The 17,244-nt window shown below is 52.4% G+C and overlaps 1 protein-coding gene across 2 annotated transcripts in view; it reads left to right on the plus strand.

Annotated features, from left to right (window-relative positions):
* PSMD11 (proteasome 26S subunit, non-ATPase 11) overlaps positions 1–17,244 on the plus strand; it is a 473,607-nt gene that overhangs the window by 45,352 nt on the left and 411,011 nt on the right. The window lies entirely within an intron of this gene.

The raw sequence follows: 17,244 nt of genomic DNA on the forward strand, positions 1-17,244 counted from the left end.
AGTTACCTCACCCACAGGAAGCGGGTGCAAAGGTGTGTCGCGTTTCGTCACGAAGATCTAGGGTGCCTGGAGATAAAGATGCTGCAGGTGTCCAGAAGAGAAGTGTCCGGTGCGATCCAAGGGTGGATCGAAGTTGGAGAGTACCTGAAAGCAGAGGGGACAGAGTCTGGGTCACTAGCCAGTGACCAGGAAGGAACCAGGCAATGTCGGGCGCAATCAGGTCGATGTCGTGTAGCTTCTCTCCGCTACCACGTGGTCTCTGGGGCACCGAGGATGTCCTGGAGTGAATCACGAGCTGTCCCACGAAGGCTCTCGCTGTCGGCGGTGTCGGCTTCAAAATCGGAGTCAACAGGCCTTGGCAAATGCAACCCATAACGCAGGTCAGCGGTTCCAAAATGATCGCAAACAGCATGGGCGAGAGGAGGCAGCCCTGCCGAGTTCCCCGCTCAATACACAACGATTCAGATGTTAGCCCGCCGACCCTCGCCGACGGCGCCGTGTAAAGCACCATTATCCATTGGAGAAACAGTGGGGGGAACCCCATACGTCGCAAAACTTGATGCATATACTGCCACGCCACAGAGTCAAACGCCTTGGCAGCATCCAATAACACTGCCGCAGCTTCCAACAGCGGAGGTTATGCGAGGTGGACCGCTCAGACATAAAACCCGATTGATCAGGTAAAATCAGTCCTCGCAGCAAAGGCTGCAGTTTAGTGGCTATGATCTTCGCCAAGATCTTGGCATCGATATTAATTAATGATAGCGGGCGGTATGAGTCACCTTGTCCTTCTTAAGCAATGTGACAATTAGTGCCTCTCGTAATGATGGAGGAAGCAACCCGGTATCGTACGCTTCTGCATAAACTTCCAACAGATGCGGCGCCAGCAGATATGCATACTTCTTATAAAATTCTACCGAGAGCCCATCCGGGCCTGGCGCCTTGCCATTAGGTAGCGCCGCAATTGCCGATTTAATGTCCTGCTCATCAATGGGGAGACAGAGATACTTACGCTGCGCATCAGACAACCAGGCACACGCAATATCGTCCAAATATGCGTCAAATTCCTCTGTCGGCAGCGAACCTCGCGTGCTATATAAATCCACGTAAAATATACAAAACTGTTCCGTGATAGCCCCCGGAGCATAATGCTCGGCTCCCGCATCATCCACTATCCTATCCACGCGCTGCTGTTCAGACCTAGCTTTGATCTTAAACGCCAGCGTCCGGCTTGGCCTGCCCGCCTCCCTGTACCGTCTAGCTGCATGCCTACGAGATACATAGTTGATCTCTGCCTCCGCCTGCGAATCGTATTCCGCTATCAGTTCTTGTATCCGAGCCAGTTTGGGCAAATCGGGCGGGTAGCATATTCACAATCTAATTCGCGCAGCTCGGATTCAATTCTCTGCAACTGTGCTCGTATATCACGAAGTATGCCTGCTGCAGTCCCAATACATACCCCTCTAATGGTGACCTTAAAGGTCTCCCATAACGTCGCAGCCTGATCAACAGTACCCTTATTTAACGTGAAGTATTGCTCTATAGCTTCATGTATGGTCTTCTCGTACACAGAATCGAGGAGCCCTTCAGAGCGCAGTCTCCATGAAAAAAGGACGACACACTCCAGTTGGATTCCTCAGGACCAGTCGCACCGGGTTATGACCCGACAGTGTATGTGACAGTGGCGCCACCTTGACAACCCACTCCATAAGCTCATCACCAATCAGCCAATAGTCAAGCCTAGACCAACTCCCATGCATAGGTGTCGCATGCGTTCCCTCCTGCTGCTGCGGGTTCCGCGCCCGCCGTACATCACACAGCCCTAACTCTTCCATAGCCCGCAGCACACTCACAGCGACTCTGAGGTGCGATGCATCTCAGGGTTCGACTTATCTAACTTCGCATTCAAGTAAGTATTCAAATCTCCCCCCCCCCCCAGACAGCAGGCGCAGCTGGCCATTCCCTCAATCGCTCACATATCCGAGTCACACACGCTGGATCATCCACAATTGGTCCATACATATTTATAATGGTGACTAACGTACCATGCAGCTTCCCGCACACCATAGCGCACCGCCCCTCATTGTCTGTAAACGTGTGCAACACTTGAAAATCCACCCCCTTCACCAATATCAACACACCCCTCGCATAGGAGGAATACGAGGCAGCAAGTCGAAAACCCGCCCAGCGCCCCACATGCCGCCAGCGGAGCCAGATGCGTCTCCTGCAACAGCGCCACCTGTACCCCGTGTCTATTTAGATATGCTAACACCTGCCGCACCTTTTTGGGAGAATTGAGGCCGCGAACATTCCAAGTTAAGATTACACAGTTATCAGCCATTAAACATACATAATCCTAATAGTAGCTGTTCGTGACACAGAGCCCCCAGGGAGACCGCACAAGCGACTGCAAAACACTAGCGCTGTGTTCAGCATGCATCTTATCTCGCACTTGTGACTGACTTCAATACTCAAAGAACTCATAACATACAAAAACTGCACAAACCCCGCCGCGACCCCCCCCCCCCCCTCCACCCACTCCAACCTCCCAATCAGGTCGAGACCAGCACCCCCCCACCACCCACCTTACTACAACCATACGGGTAATACCCTCTTGGGGAAGAGGTACAGCAGCGTATACACGCACCAAGGTGCGGCGCCGGAACTATTTCCATATTATAACTGCTAAGTCCCACTCAAATAGCCACGGGAGGATCATTGCACAACCTCATCCAGGACCCCCAGGAAGCAACAATTACAACGGGCGACCCCGTCGACCCCCACCCCGATATAATGTACTGCCTAGGACATCAGTTGTCTGCCCAGATCAAGAAGGCACATCAGTTCAGTAGGAGGACAATAAGCGGCCATGATAATATACTGTATCAATCTGTATCATCCAATCCGGACATCGTCTGCTTGTCATCTGTCCGTTGACGTTGAGGCTTTGCCTTGCAGATGTTTCGTAAACTTCAATGCAGATTTCGCATCTGTAAAGAAATGAGACTGCTCCTCGTGAGTGATTTTCAGCTTCGCCGGGTAGAACATAGCGTAGGGCACCGCGGCCTCCCTCAGCAACTTTTTCACCGGGACAAACTACCGACGTGCCGATTGAACTGCCGAATTATAGTCAGGGAAGAAGGATAACATGTCACCTTTGTACACCACCGGTTCCTTTGCCCTCGCTTCCCTTAGGATAGAATCTCTCTCCGCATAATTAAGCAGTCGAGCGATGATTGGATGCGGCGGTGCACCCGGCTTGGGCCTGGGCCCCAACGATCTGAGCCCTCACCACAATCATCATACTTGATAGAGCAGTCCCAAAAGGTTTGCGCAACATGCCATCAATGAAAGGTTCCATCTTGGATATGGGCGAGGTCTCCGAAAGGCCAATAATTCTTACATTATTGCGCCTGGAGCGCGCTTCCAAGTCCTCATTCTTTGCGCTGATCACCTCCAGGACCTTTTCCATTTGTAGGATCTGAGTGCGAGTCTCGGCCTGTGCATCATGACCATCAGACATCCGGTTCTCCAGGATGTCTAACCGGAGCTCATGCTTATCCACTTTCTTTTTTACGACATCAAGACCGGTCGCCAAAGCGTCTATTTTGCTGTCAATGGACTTCAGCCCTGCGCGCAGCTTGAGGAGTGTCGTTCTGTTATCGTCTTCGGCATCAGCAGGCGTAGACGGCGCGCCTCTAGATTCGCCCTGCTCGCCCGAGCCTTCCACTGCTCGTGTCTTCCGTTTGCTCTCGAAAGCCAACTTCACTTGCTTGGGGTCCGATTTGCCAATGATGATACACCACGTGAGCCAGCAGGCTGATAGCACCTACAAGCAGTTAGAGAGCAAACAGCATGAAAGTCCTGCCTAGACAGCCTCACAGTCCCCCGTTGAACCTCCTCACTCTTTGCCGGGTGCCTCTACCACACAATGCTACGTAGATCGCCGGGAGGGCCAGTGCTACTGGCAGTATGCCTGCGTGTCACAACTTAAAAAGGTGCCACTCATCGCCGCCAGTTCGCCATCCAAAACACCTGCGGCAAACACTTACAGTCCCACACAGGCCCGCTGCCTCGAGGCCCCCCCGCAGCACCTCACCCGCTCGTGACCGAGACCGGCCCAAAAGCGGAGTAAGGCTGCTGACAGGAAGTGCCCCACCGGCCCCGCGAACAGCACTGCACCCGGTCTGGCAGCGTGAGCGACGCCGCCCTGACCGCAGCCTCCCTAGACCCCGCCGCACAAGACCCGTAGGGCTCCGCCGCAGTCTATGGGCAGATCACCCCTCAGGCCTTCTGGCCCAGCGAACCCGGCCACATTAGCGCCCCACTCACCAGCACCTCCCTTGTAGGTAACCGCTCCGTGTCCTCGCCTCCACAGCGTCAGTGCCTCAGTAGTGAGCAGCCTTCCCTCTGCCGCCTCCTGACCGCAACGGCAGGCCGTCGATCCCACTCCCGGCAGAGCCAGTCGGGAACCGCCAGTGGAGTGATATGCGGTTCTCAGATGGGCACGGCTTGTCGCGCCGACTGGTACTCTCCGCCTCCTCAAGATATATCACAGTCGCCGAGAGTCAGCCTCCGACCAGGCTCGGGTACTGAAAGCGCTCTGCGCACCTTGGCGTCAGCCACACACAGCTACCACTCCATGGGTACAGTCAGCTAGGGTGCGCTCAGATCTCCCAGCGCGGCGCCGCCATTTTGTTCGCTCCGCGATCCGCAGGTCTCGAAAGGTCAGGGTGAAAGCACGGGGCTCAATTCAATTGTGCCGCCTCATAATGTGCCGCTGCCTCCATAAAACCCCCAGATGGGTTTATACTCGGTGCCCAGCAGGATTAAGGATGGTAATCGCCCGGTAGTGGATTCCGGCGCGTGGAGCTCCCTCACAAGGCAGCCATTCAGCTACGCGCCACAGCCACGCCCCCAGGTTTGAGTTAGTTGTGTATGGATAAAAAGCCTTTTCTCCTAACAGTATCACTTAACCTCATACTTGGGCTTTTAACTGACCACTTGGGTTAGGAAAGAATTAAGTCACAGCAATAGCCAGTTGTAGAGCAGAAAGTTTTTGTAGCATTTTAAAACCAGCATTTGCAATGCAATAGGTCTCACATTTAAGTGAGTTTGAGCTATTGACATTGCAAATGACAATGCTTTTTGTTTTTAAAACCTAAATAAAAGGCGTTATTTACTATGCCAATAGCTTTAAATAAATGCGAGACCTATTGCAGTGCAAATGCTTGTTTTATTATGAAAGTATGGCAGGTAACTAAACCTGCCGCTTTGACGAGACATGGGAACAACTAGATCTGTGAAGTGCTCAACTGTGTCCCTAAGGTTTCTAAATGGTTAAAGACATTTGTCCAAATAAACAGCGTTTTTAATGCAATACTGCACAATTGAAATTCTTACCCAACCAAAATTGTATTCAAATATATATGCACAAACAATCTCTGTGAACCTAATTGTACAAACTTGATTATACACGAATCTACAAAAGTAGTGAATGAAAATATGTACATTTTATGATTTCTTTGTGAATGTTTTAAGAAAACTAAAAATCCCAATGCATTTCGGGTTATAGAAAAAACCCTTCTTCAGGGGAAAATATCTTCAAACATAAGTAATGTAAAATGTTTAGGTGTGTTCAAAAAGTAGGAAAAGTGTTATGTTCACCAACCGCCACCAACACCAAAGTTCCCAATGATACCAACATTCATGGAATGATTACTCGCGGATTATCCCTGCCAGAAATCGGTGCTCTAAAGAATAAATGACATCAAGTAAAAATATACAGCTCCTGTCTCCCTTTCCAAAACTATACAGATACGTGAGCAGCTGTTAGTAAAAACAACTTCTTACCAGCTTTACAAATTCCTCTGGTATGACTAAACCGATATCAAGGCGGTTTTGAAAACACGCCGTCTTTCACCTGCCCGCGTTGAAACAGTGCTCCCAGACCCGTCTGAATTCAATCTCAAATTCACCAAAGCTATAAGAAAGTAATGCACAAAAACCACTTAAACTCCGAAGAAACCCAAAATCAGTAAATAATGCCCATTTGAAAGCCGAACCTACCTAGAATATTCCCGGAAGACGTGTTTAACTCTCCATGGATTCACAAAGAATTTCAAGTGTGCAGTATTTAATTGAAAACGTTGTTTTTTTGGACAAATGTCTTTAACCATTTAGAAACCTAGGGACACAGTTGAGCACTTCACAGATCTAGTTGTTCCCAGGTCTCGTCAGGGCAGATTTAGTAAGGGTTTCAGGCGATCCCCAACTGAAGTACCTCACTTACTCAGACAACCGTAGAAAAAAGATTTGAGAATCATAAGTTCAGGATTGGAGTGCAGGTCCACATCTAAAAAGAGCAAATAACTAAACCTGCCAGGTTTTTATAAGAGGATCTAGCAAGGATTACCTTAGTTAAAATGTTATACCCTAAGGGTTTGAAAAATAGTAAATGAACATCAAACCCCTTGCTTACGAAGGGCTTTCTTCCCAAACGTAGAACTGATACAACACAGGAGCACAAGCCTCCCGCATATGAAGAGTATGTGTAACACAGGTAATAGTGCAGGGTTCCCTTAAAAACTGACAGAGGCAGTGCAGCCTAGCTTCCAGAAAGAACAGGGGCGGCATGTTGAGCAACTGTGCAAGACTCTCACACACTTTTGTCCCACACATAGACAACCAGACAGCTTGACTTGCTCTCGGAAACTGGGGTAGTGTGGGTAAACATAGAAAACAAAGTACTCTGGAGCACTGATGCAAACAAGTGCTAAATCAGTACACACAGAACCTGTACACGAGTACAGAGCAAACATCAGCAGTACAAGCACCCACCACACCAGTACAGAGCAAACCTCAGCAGTACAAGCACTCACCAAGACACACACACAGCGGAGGAAACCGTGTCAGCTTTAATAACATACAGAACATGTGCAAATGTATGATAACAATGCAAGGTTCTTTAACACAGACGCTGCAGGATAAAGAGGAGAGCAATCTTCCAACCCCGGCGCGCACCCCTCCTCCTCCCCACAAAAATCAAAACGCACAGCGCAGTTCTCTCACCCTGTGCAGGTAAATGTCGTAAATGTCGTAGTGCTTGTATAGTGCCCGAAACACCCCAGATGGGGTCTCTCCGGCGCTTGTATGCATACCGCTGTGGAACCCTTCCTGGCTTTTCCCTGTGAAGTGCCCACTCCTTGGCACCCCCAAGGTGAAGCAAGGCATCCTAGCGCTGTTGGGGCCGTTGTGGAGATTAAGCAAGCTATTGCCCAGAGTTGCAGAGTGGGACCCTTGATTAGAATAGGGACAGAGGCGAGAATTATCAGGTCCGAGGAAATTAAGCCCAAGACCTGCCGAGGCGGGAATTGAACCCTGGTCCTGGGCCAGACCTCTGCATCAGGGTCTGCCGCTCTAACCATTGAGCCATGCTTCTCCAGGTAGAGGCAATGCATCAGCACTTGAAGCTTCACACCCAGTACAGCATGGCTGGAGCTGGGCGGTCATCACTGAAGGACATAAGCAGGCAGTAGTTCAAGCTTCCATCATAGAGGTGCAGCATGAGCAAAGTTTTATAGCGCCCTCCTCTCTGGCGTGATGGTGTCGATCTGCACCCCTACCCCGTCGGGGTGCAACCACGACATCCCGGGCCCCTGCACCAGAGTCTCAGCGCCTGTGCAGAACCGCTGTGTGCTGGAATAGGATAAGGCTGATGTGCACCCCAAGCCAGGGTGCCGAACTTCATGTAGCGCTGCAAGGAGGAGGGGGGGGGGGGAGAGTGACCACAATTAGTGCCCAAACTAGCACAGCCCACTGAACGGGACAAAAGCAACTCCAAACAAAGATAGCGTCGGCGTGTAGTCTACTATTGGAAAGCATCGGCCACTGGAAGAGTCTGTCCGTTGTAAGGCAACCAGAATACAAAAGCTGTGTTATCAGAAACGAGAGCGTGCGCTCATTTAAGTAAACAAAGATGGCGTAGGGCTGTCCACATGGGCCGTCCTAAAAGTGGACAAGGCAGTAACCCAAAAGCCCGGTTGCCAATCACGCACGCTCGTTTAACATAAACGAGGGCGTGAGCCAATTGAAAAGAAGGGCGTGGCTTAAAACCCCCTTCTGCAATCGTATTGATTCCAAAATCCCACGCATGCGCGCTGCAAAAGCCCAGCGAGACCTAAAAATGCTTGGCTTTTATGGCACTATCACACCAAATTAAAACTGCTTCAGGGTGTGTGAAATTCACGTTACTTGTTTTTGTACAATTGCACAAACGTATGTGAAATGCAATCCCATCATTTTGTGTTAATTTTTAGTGTGAGGATGTATTAAACAAGAGCATTGCAAACAGCGTTATTCCTGTGCTTTTTTTTTTTGTAAATACATTTTATTATTATTCGCAAACAAGGTGAGCATCATGTATATTAACACACCAGGTCGTTTCATCAACATTTCACATAGCATTAAATGACACTCTGAGCTCACCAGGACAAACTTAAACCTCCCCCAAACCCCCCACTCTGTCAGTGCGCCTGCGACTAAAACATAAGAAGCTCATCTTACAGGGATACCTTCTGTAAATCATAAATTCTCCTCAGTAAGTGATGCAAAGGGGACATTGTCCCAAGACAAACCCATTGTGAAAAACTCTGTCTTTCCTGCTCTAGGTTCGGGTCTAGTTGGCTATGCGCCCCTAAACCACATCCTCCTCTCCCTCGCTTGAACCCTCTGTAGGGGCCTGGAGCGCTGTCACCAAAGCCTCCCAAGCTCTAGATACTGCTAGAGATCTATCATTATCTAATCGCCTGGCTTGCTGTAGTCGGAGCGTTCCCTCAGCTTGTGCCCAACGCAGTAGGTTCGCCTTCCACCTCAGATAGCTAGGGCCCACGTTTGATTTCCAATGCATGGTAAGTTCTCTCTTGGCCAGAATCAAACCCAGGTTGTAGAATTTGCTAGTAACTTTCGTCCGGGGGGTATGTGGGAACCATAATAACAAGCAGGTTCCCATGTCTTTCCTCTAACTGCCGGCCTGTTACAGTATTCAAACAATCCACCACTGCCATCCAGTAGTTTGTCAGGCTTGGACATGACCAAAACATGTGGGAGAAATCAGCTCCATTGACTCTACACCTGGGGCATTGTGAGGGAGCGCCGCTAAAATATTGCGAGATCTTAATCGGAGTTAAGTATGCCCGATGCAACGTAAAAAAATGAACTAGTTGAAATCTAACGTTCCGAGTACCCTTCCAGGCGCGTCGAATCAACTGGGGCCACGTCGTCTCAGGAATGGGTTTTCCAATATCTGCTTCCCATTTACTTTACAAACCCTCCAGAGGCAACAAAGTTTCTGTCGATAGCCTCCTATAGAGGCATGTCACAGCTTTGTAAGTACCAGCCGCCATAACCACGTATTTAAAGCCCAGGTAGGTCGGAGGCTCAGAGCCCCATACTCCACTGCTTCTGAATGCCAGCTATCAACGCGGCATGAAGCAAATAATCTCCCCTCGGGAGCCCGTAAGCGTCCTGCAACTCTTAAAGTCAGCAGGGCCCCATCTTTATATAAATCTCCAATCATATGCAGCCTGAGATCTTCCCAAATAGCCAACGCCGACCAACTGCCGCCGTGTGGGAGAGCCGTACACATTCCCAGAGGAATCTCTGGGGCATACGGATGAGTGGTACACGATCGTTTGGGACTCCGATTCCAGCAGAGACGAATGGTACGTTTTTCAAGTGTGAGTTGTTCTAAGTCTATCTTCTGGCGCAATACTATAAAAGAGAGTACATGTCTGGGAATTAGTTTGCCCTACAGTCCTTCCGGCCCCCTGAACTCCCGAGCCACTGCCTGCGTAAGCCATTGCAATTGTGCTGCCAGGTAGTACCATTCAAAATCGGGGACCGCTAGGCCTCCCTCAGCCCTGGGACGCAGCAGGGTGGGCAAAGCGACTCGTCGCCTGCCCGATCCCCAGATGAATCCCGTGGTCAAGGAGTGAAGTTTCCGAAAAATCGCCGCTGGGATCCATACCGGCAATGTGCGAAAAAAATACAATCGGTGAGGAAGCACCACCATTTTCAGCAGCGCCACCCTCCCCGCCACCGAGAGGCAGGGTACGCCAAAACCCCATGTTATCCTGTAGGCTCCTGATCGCCCTGTTCACATTTCCCTCCAACAGGTCTAGTTGAGAGTGATAAATATGGGTGCCCAAATACGGGAGACAGTGATGTTCCCAACGAAGGTTCCTGGTGATCTGGGGTGCATCTTCTCTGGGGTCACTGGGAAAAGGCAGGAATTTCCCCAGTTGACCTTCAATCCCGAGAGATGGCCAAAATTATGAAGCAGGAGTTTGGCTCCGTGTAGTGAGTCGTTGATATCTGCCAAGAACATCAGCAGATCGTCTGCGTACAGAGCTATATATTGGGTCTCACTCCTCAGCGTCAAACCTTCGTACGCCTGACCCATCCGAGCATGAGATAAGGGCTCGATGGCCAGCTCAAACGAGGGGGGACAGCGAACACCCTTGGCGCGTCCCACGGCCCACCTGATACACGGCCGATATCGTGGCTCCCGTTTTCACTCTAGCAGTAGCTGCATTATAGAGCAATGTAGTCCATTGCACAAACCGGTCACCCAATCCAAATGCCCTCAAAACTCGGAATAGGTATGGCCATTCAACGCTGTCGAAGGCCTTTTCAATATCGATTGAAAGCACAGCAGCCTCTGGGAGACCTTCGAAATCTTCCCCCATGAGCCGAATGAGCCGGCGTATACATGTCGCCGTGGTGCGCTGGGGAATGAAACCGGCCTGATCCGGATGAATCAGGGCCCTCATGTGCGTTAGTCGCGTCGTCAGGATCTTGCTCAAGATTTTATAGTCCACTGTAAGCATGGACAATGGTCGATAAGCTGAGCGAGAGCTGGCATCCCCCCCACGCTTTAACAACGGGATTATAAGTGCCTCTCGGGCAGTCGCAGGCAATACACCGGTGTCCAAAGCTTCCCTGTAAATAGCTTGCAATCGTGGGGCAAGTATGTCTGCGTATGCTGTGTAAAACTCGATTGGTAAACCGTCCGCACCAGGGGTTTTACGGCGAGCCATATGTTTGATCGCTGTACGAATCTCACCCTCCGTTATCTCCTCCAAAGCTATCCGCTAGTTCCGGATCTAGGCGCGGCAGTTGAGCAGCAGCTAGGAAACCATGAAGATATCCAGGTATGTCAGGCATCGCACTCCTATAGAGGTGTTCATAGTAGGCGAAGAATTGGTCATTAATTTCTTTCTGGGAATATACCAAACGGCCCTCCACAGTAGACTGGGACAAAATCGGGGTGCCGCGGGCGGCAGGATTAGCCTGCCAGGCCAGCAGGGAGCCCACCTTATCCCGCTCAGCATGAGCCCGAATGAGGTATTCCTTATGGTCAAAACAGCGGAGTCTCTCCATTTGTGCCGCGACCTCCTCACGGGCAGCCGAAACCGCTTCGCGAGACCCCGAATCTGCGTGGCTGTCCCGCTCTGACGTAACCGATCCTCGCCCTTCGCAAGATCCTGCAGCAGAGTCTTGCGAGCCCCCGCTGTGGATGAGATACAAACTCCCCGAATCACCGCCTTAAAGGCATCCCATTTAAGGGCCCTACTTGACGCCGTCCCCTCATTTTTGGCAAAGTAACGCTCTATACCTTCCTGCACTCCCGATTTAAAAACTGAGTCCTCCAACGCCAGCGGGTTCAAACGCCAGGTGGGAATCGCCTGTCGCTGCCTAGTCCCATTGGACCACCACCAAACAGGGATTATGGTCAGATCGTTCTCGCCAGGTACTCACTATGGCGGGCCAAACCCTGAACTTCTGGTGAGCATAAACTACTGTCTAGTCGAACATGTAGGGCGTGTGGTGTGGAATAAAATGAATAGTCTCTCTCAGCAGGGTGGTGTGTCCGCCATGTGTCAACCAGACCCCATGTGTCTTGCCAATCTCGTCTCCCTTATGCACCGCGGACTGAGCTAGTGGTGGGTGTGACCTATCCAGCTCCACATCAACCACAGAGTTAGTCCCCCCCCCCTCCCTCCCCCAAGTATGATCGTGCCAGCCAAGACCGTTGCCAGTTTTCCAGATAAGCGTGCAAAAAAGGCAGCCTGCTCCACATTCGGGGCGTAAACACTACATAGCGTCAAGTCCCTCCCATCTAGCCGGCCCTGCACTGCCACAAACCTCCCTTCGGAATCCACCATTGTAGTCAGGGGTTGGAATGGAACTCCTGCTCTCACCCATATCAGAACCCCCCCGTGCAAAAGCAGAAAAGGCAGTATAAAACAGTTGGCCCCTCCACGTACGCTGCAAGGCCCGCCCTTCAGTTTGATCAAGATGCGTTTCCTTCACAAAAGCCACCTGGATCCCCCTACGTACCAAATAGGCATGCACTTTGTGGCGCTTTATCATGGAATTCAATCCCCTCACATTCCAGGTGATACATTTCAGTTCAGGTAGGGTCCCTATTCAAAATTATACATGTGAATCGTCTCGTCATCAAATCCCCGGGCGCACTGAAACCCCAAAACAGCCCAACAAACCCCCTTCCCACCCACCCCCAGAACGGCCACTAAACTGCAGGAACCCATCCAAAGTCAAAATCCCCAATTAAAGAAAGTCTCTGGTAGCAACCAGAGTCTCACAACTGGTGTGAGAGCAAAGGGGGTTCGGCACCTCAGTATCATGGACAACGAATCTCTCGTGATCTGGTAACCCAACATCCCAAATAACTCCCCTGATGTCCCGTAGTCCTAGGCAGCCATCATAAAGACTTTCAAAGCAAATTTTGCCATCATCACGGCAAGTCTACAACCTCCTAAACCACACCTTCCTCCCCCCGCCACAGGCTCATAATCACATTATCGTACTATACCATAATGAGGGGGGTACAGGGGTTACTCGTCCAAAAGGCCATCTGCAGTTTGTGGCGTGACATGGGGCAGTGTTTGGTCACCGCCCCCGAGCCCTCAGATGTTGCATCATCCAAACCCCTCCGAGACCCGGAGTCCACTGAAGAAAAAGAGGTCACGGCCCTGGAAATAGTGGAAACCGCCCTGAGGGCCTCCTTGCGTTCCAGTTCCGTTTGCGACTCGGAGGGCGTCCGCGCCAGTTGTCTTTTATTCCGTCTGCTCCGCCTAGGCTTAAGTGCAGTGTTCTGTAGCTCTCCAGTTGCCGTGGGAGCATCCGTCCCGGCCTTGTAAGACTCCAACCAGTGCCACACTTCCACAGGAGTGTTATAGAAGGAGGATTTGCCATCCATCAATATCCGTAGGCGGGCTAGAAACAAGAGCGAGTATCGAATACCCTCCTCTCGAAGAGCCTTCTTCACTGCTAAAAAAGAGGAGCGGTGGCGTTGTACCTCAAAAGAGTAGTCGGAGTAGATTGAAACACGTGCATTGTCTACTTGGTAGGGCCCCATCGCTCGCGCTCTCTGCAGGATCATGTCTCTATCTTTGTAGTGAAGAAGGCCCGCTACAACTGGTTGAGGGGGCCGCCCTGGCGCCGGGGGAAGGGCCTGGACCCGGTGAGCCCGCTCCAGTGTGTAAAATTGGGTCAGCCCCTCAGGAGCAACCACCTCACGCAGCCAGGTTTCCAGGTAGCTCACCATGTCAATCCCCTCCGTTTTTTCTGGCAATCCCACCACGCGTATATTATTGCGCCGGTTGCGGCCCTCTGCGTCCTCGGCCCTTTTTTCCAGTAGCTGTACTCTCCTCTGTAGGTCCCCCAGGGTGGCCTCTGTCGCCTTTTGAGCTGGTGCCAGTGAATCCAGCGTAGCTTCGGCTTGCGTGACGCGGTCCACCAGCTTCCCGTGGTCTGCTCGCAAGAGTTCCAATCCTGTGGACACCTGGGCGATGTCATGATGTAGGGCCTCCCTCGTGTCAGGAATGGCCTTCAGGATCTGTTCCATCTGGCGCTGCTGTAGTCCCGCTGTGGGGTCCTCGGACAGGCCCAGGTCCTGATCTCCGGGTAGGTCCGCAGCAGGGTCAGGGGGCATCGCGCCCGGCTTCGGGCGTGGTTTCCCCATCGTACCAGCGTTCATGCAGTTCCCTGGCCCTGCGTCCGTGAACGTCCCCCCAAGACAGGTTCGCCAGGAGCACCCCTCTATAACAATAGCTTGTACCTCTGACCACGGAGGCGATAGGGCTTCTCCCAACAGCAGATTCCACGCTGTCGCGCCGGATGTCCCTCAGGGCTCCATGGTGGTCATAGTTGGCCCCGCTCGCCGGGCGTCGCAGGAAATCTCCGGACCGCTCCAGGCCCCAGAGGACCCACAGAGCCCCCAGAAGTAGAAGCAAAGACGACCCAGATGTGCCCGTGATCGTGCCAATCCTAGTCAATCCGCTGCGCTGCAAGTCGGATGTGGTGGCGGGCTATAGTCTATCCTCCAGCTGCACAGGTGGACACGCGCTATGCAGTCGGGGCCCCAGTATTCGCAACAACGATGTCCGCCCGGGCGCAGGGCCCAGAGACCGCCTTCCGTCAATAGTGTCCCTTGGCAGAAGAGGTGGACCTCCGTCAGCACCCCTGGGTCCCTCGCTGCCGGTACGCGAACCGCCAAGGGTCACCAACAGACAGCCCCACTCCTCAACTGGGGCCGCAGGGATCAGCACTGGGGCAATGGGGTGGAATGCATGTCTCCCGCACACGGCGCCCGCCGGCACCCTGGGTCAGCAGGTAGGACCGCGCGCAGACGGGGCAGCCGATCAACACCGCCGATTATGCCCCTGCGTGGTCCCGGCCAGGGCCTAGGCCGAATGCTCGAGGAGGTGCGCAGCGCTGTCCCGCAAAGGCATCAGTGGGGGCCCTCTGCGGCATAGCCAGTCTCCACTATAAGTCCGCTCGCTCTGGTCCCAGGGGTCGACCGGCCACTGGTGGTATCCGATCCACCAGGGCCTAGTAGGCTGCCCCGCAACCCCACCTCGAGGTCTGAGCGTCGCAGGAATGCAGCGCTGCTTCAGCCCACCAGGGCCACAACAGGGCACCATTGGGATCTCCGGCCGCTCCGAGGCCCGCTGCACCTCCGGTGTCCTCGCTCGCTGCCACAAGTTGGGGCCGGCTCGCACGCTCTCCGGCACGGCCAACTGCGCACTCTAGGCCGGGGATGAGCCTGGCTGTGTAGGCCGCAGAAAGATGGCTGACGCCGGACTAATGGACTCCTCGGCGGTGCGGCGTTTCGCCGCTGCAGGTCAGCACTCGCCACAGCGGACGGCTCCCCAGGGTCCACGCAGCTGGAGGCGATGATGGCCGGCCCTCTAGGGACAGCAGGGCAAATTTAAGCAGGATAAAACTAGAGGTGGGCACGGAGCTTCGTGCTCACGCGTCCATTTCTGTTGGTGGCCAAGCCACGCCCCGTTGTTCCTGTGCTTTTGTGGTAAATTTTTACAGAGAGCAGTGCAGAATTGCGCGGAGTGGCTTTATGGAATTTTTTTGTGGAATTCCCGAAAATGGGTGCGAGTATTTTAATTAAAAACAATACTGGGCCAATAAAGGAATACTTTTTTTTTTATTTAAGATTTTATTGCCACGAACTTCAAGTACACAGCTTCAGGCCTACAACTTCATGGGCCGGCCGCGTTTTATATCTATGTCAAGTAAACAATAAGCACATTCGTACACGGCCCATCAGCCGACAACCCGGGGGTCTGGCGGCACGTTCGTCTTATCAACTGACAAATTCGTAAGTATCACCGGCAACAGAGCAGGGTGCAGTTGTCATGTGCATTTTCCTAATTTTAACCACCAATTTGTCCCCGCTCTCCCCTCCCAGTACTCCGCAACCAGTATTCAAGACAAGTGCGTTCGTGTCCTAACTAAACTAATACAATTCCCAACTCTGTCTCCAGTCCCCCCGCCCACCCCTCCCTCAATGCGATCACTATGTGCAACAAAAGCGTGTTGGTCCTTGTAATGCCTAGGTCTATTTTACAGCCACACCTACCCTCAGTGTGCCGCTAAGCAATGTCCGCGCCCCCTCTGCGTTAGACCCTCCAGAGTATCTGTCCCTAGTGTGGTGACACGACTAGACTGGGTGTAACCTGTATGATTCCTTTACCACCCCGCTCATCTAGTCAATGCCCACTTCGCTCCATGCCCTCATCACTCTCCGCGTAGCACCCCTGGATCATGTGTACAGCTCTCCACTCACACCAGCTGAGGCTCAGGTTCCATGTTCTTGTTTGCTTGTTGTCTTAGCGTTTCCCTCTCTGGGCTGTCAGATTCCTCTCGCTCCCTCCCATTGAGGTAAGTTTGGTACAGAGCCCAAAAATTTTTAGGGCGGCTTTTGGGGGCAGCAGTTCACTATAGTTTTCCGCTTGCGTGCTACAGTACAACATGTCTCGCGCCCACCTAGTTCTGGTTGGGAGCGGTCCTCTCATCCAACAGTGCGCTACTACTCTCCTAGCCATTAGCATCCCCATGTCCGTGAGCCTGCGAAGTGCGACTGGTAGTCGCTTGGAATTGCCAATGAGCGCCAAGCCCGGTTCCGGGGGCATGTCTACTTCCAGGATTTTGCTCATTTCCGAAAATACATCGCACCAGAATGTCTGGATGCCCGGGCAATTCCTCGTCAAATGCAGGAAGTCAGCGTCAGCAGCGTGGGTACGTTCGCCGTTTGCCGCAGCCCATATCTGTGGAGTCTCTCCGGGGTGTAATACACCCTCTGCAGGAACTTAAAGTGGATCAACCTGTGCCTGCCATTAAGCGATATCCGCTTCGTGCTTTCACAGCAGTACCGCCATGTTGCATCATCTAACGTGGTCTCCAGGTCTCTCTGCCACGCCAGTCTCGCTTTCATAATCTGGTGCTCTCCTTGCGACCTAGCCACCCCATAGAGATTAGTGAGGAGCTTCCGAGGCTCCTTGTTCTTGATGACGTCTTGATGACGTATGACGTCAGTACGTCTAGTACGTCTGGGGGCTCTGCCATGTCCGGACCAAGCAGCTCCGAGAGGGCAGCCCGCGCCCTATGGACCTGGAAGCGTCGCAGCATAGGGATCTCGCTACACTCACCACGCACCTAATCCCATGTTTTGACCACTCCGTCCTGGAAAAGGTCCCCCGCTCGGCGGAGACCTAGTTTCGCCAGCTCGTTGGTAACCCCCTTCTCAGCCATAGGCGGGAGCCAGAGCATCCACTCCAGTGGCATCTCCGGCGAGTATAGTAGCGCTCCGCCCTGTCGGTGCAGGAGTGAGTGCCATGCATGGTTAGTAGCAGTAATGGA

The sequence above is a fragment of the Lissotriton helveticus genome, chromosome 5_1 (genome assembly GCF_964261635.1).
Source record: "Lissotriton helveticus chromosome 5_1, aLisHel1.1, whole genome shotgun sequence".
Lineage (NCBI taxonomy): Eukaryota > Metazoa > Chordata > Amphibia > Caudata > Salamandridae > Lissotriton > Lissotriton helveticus.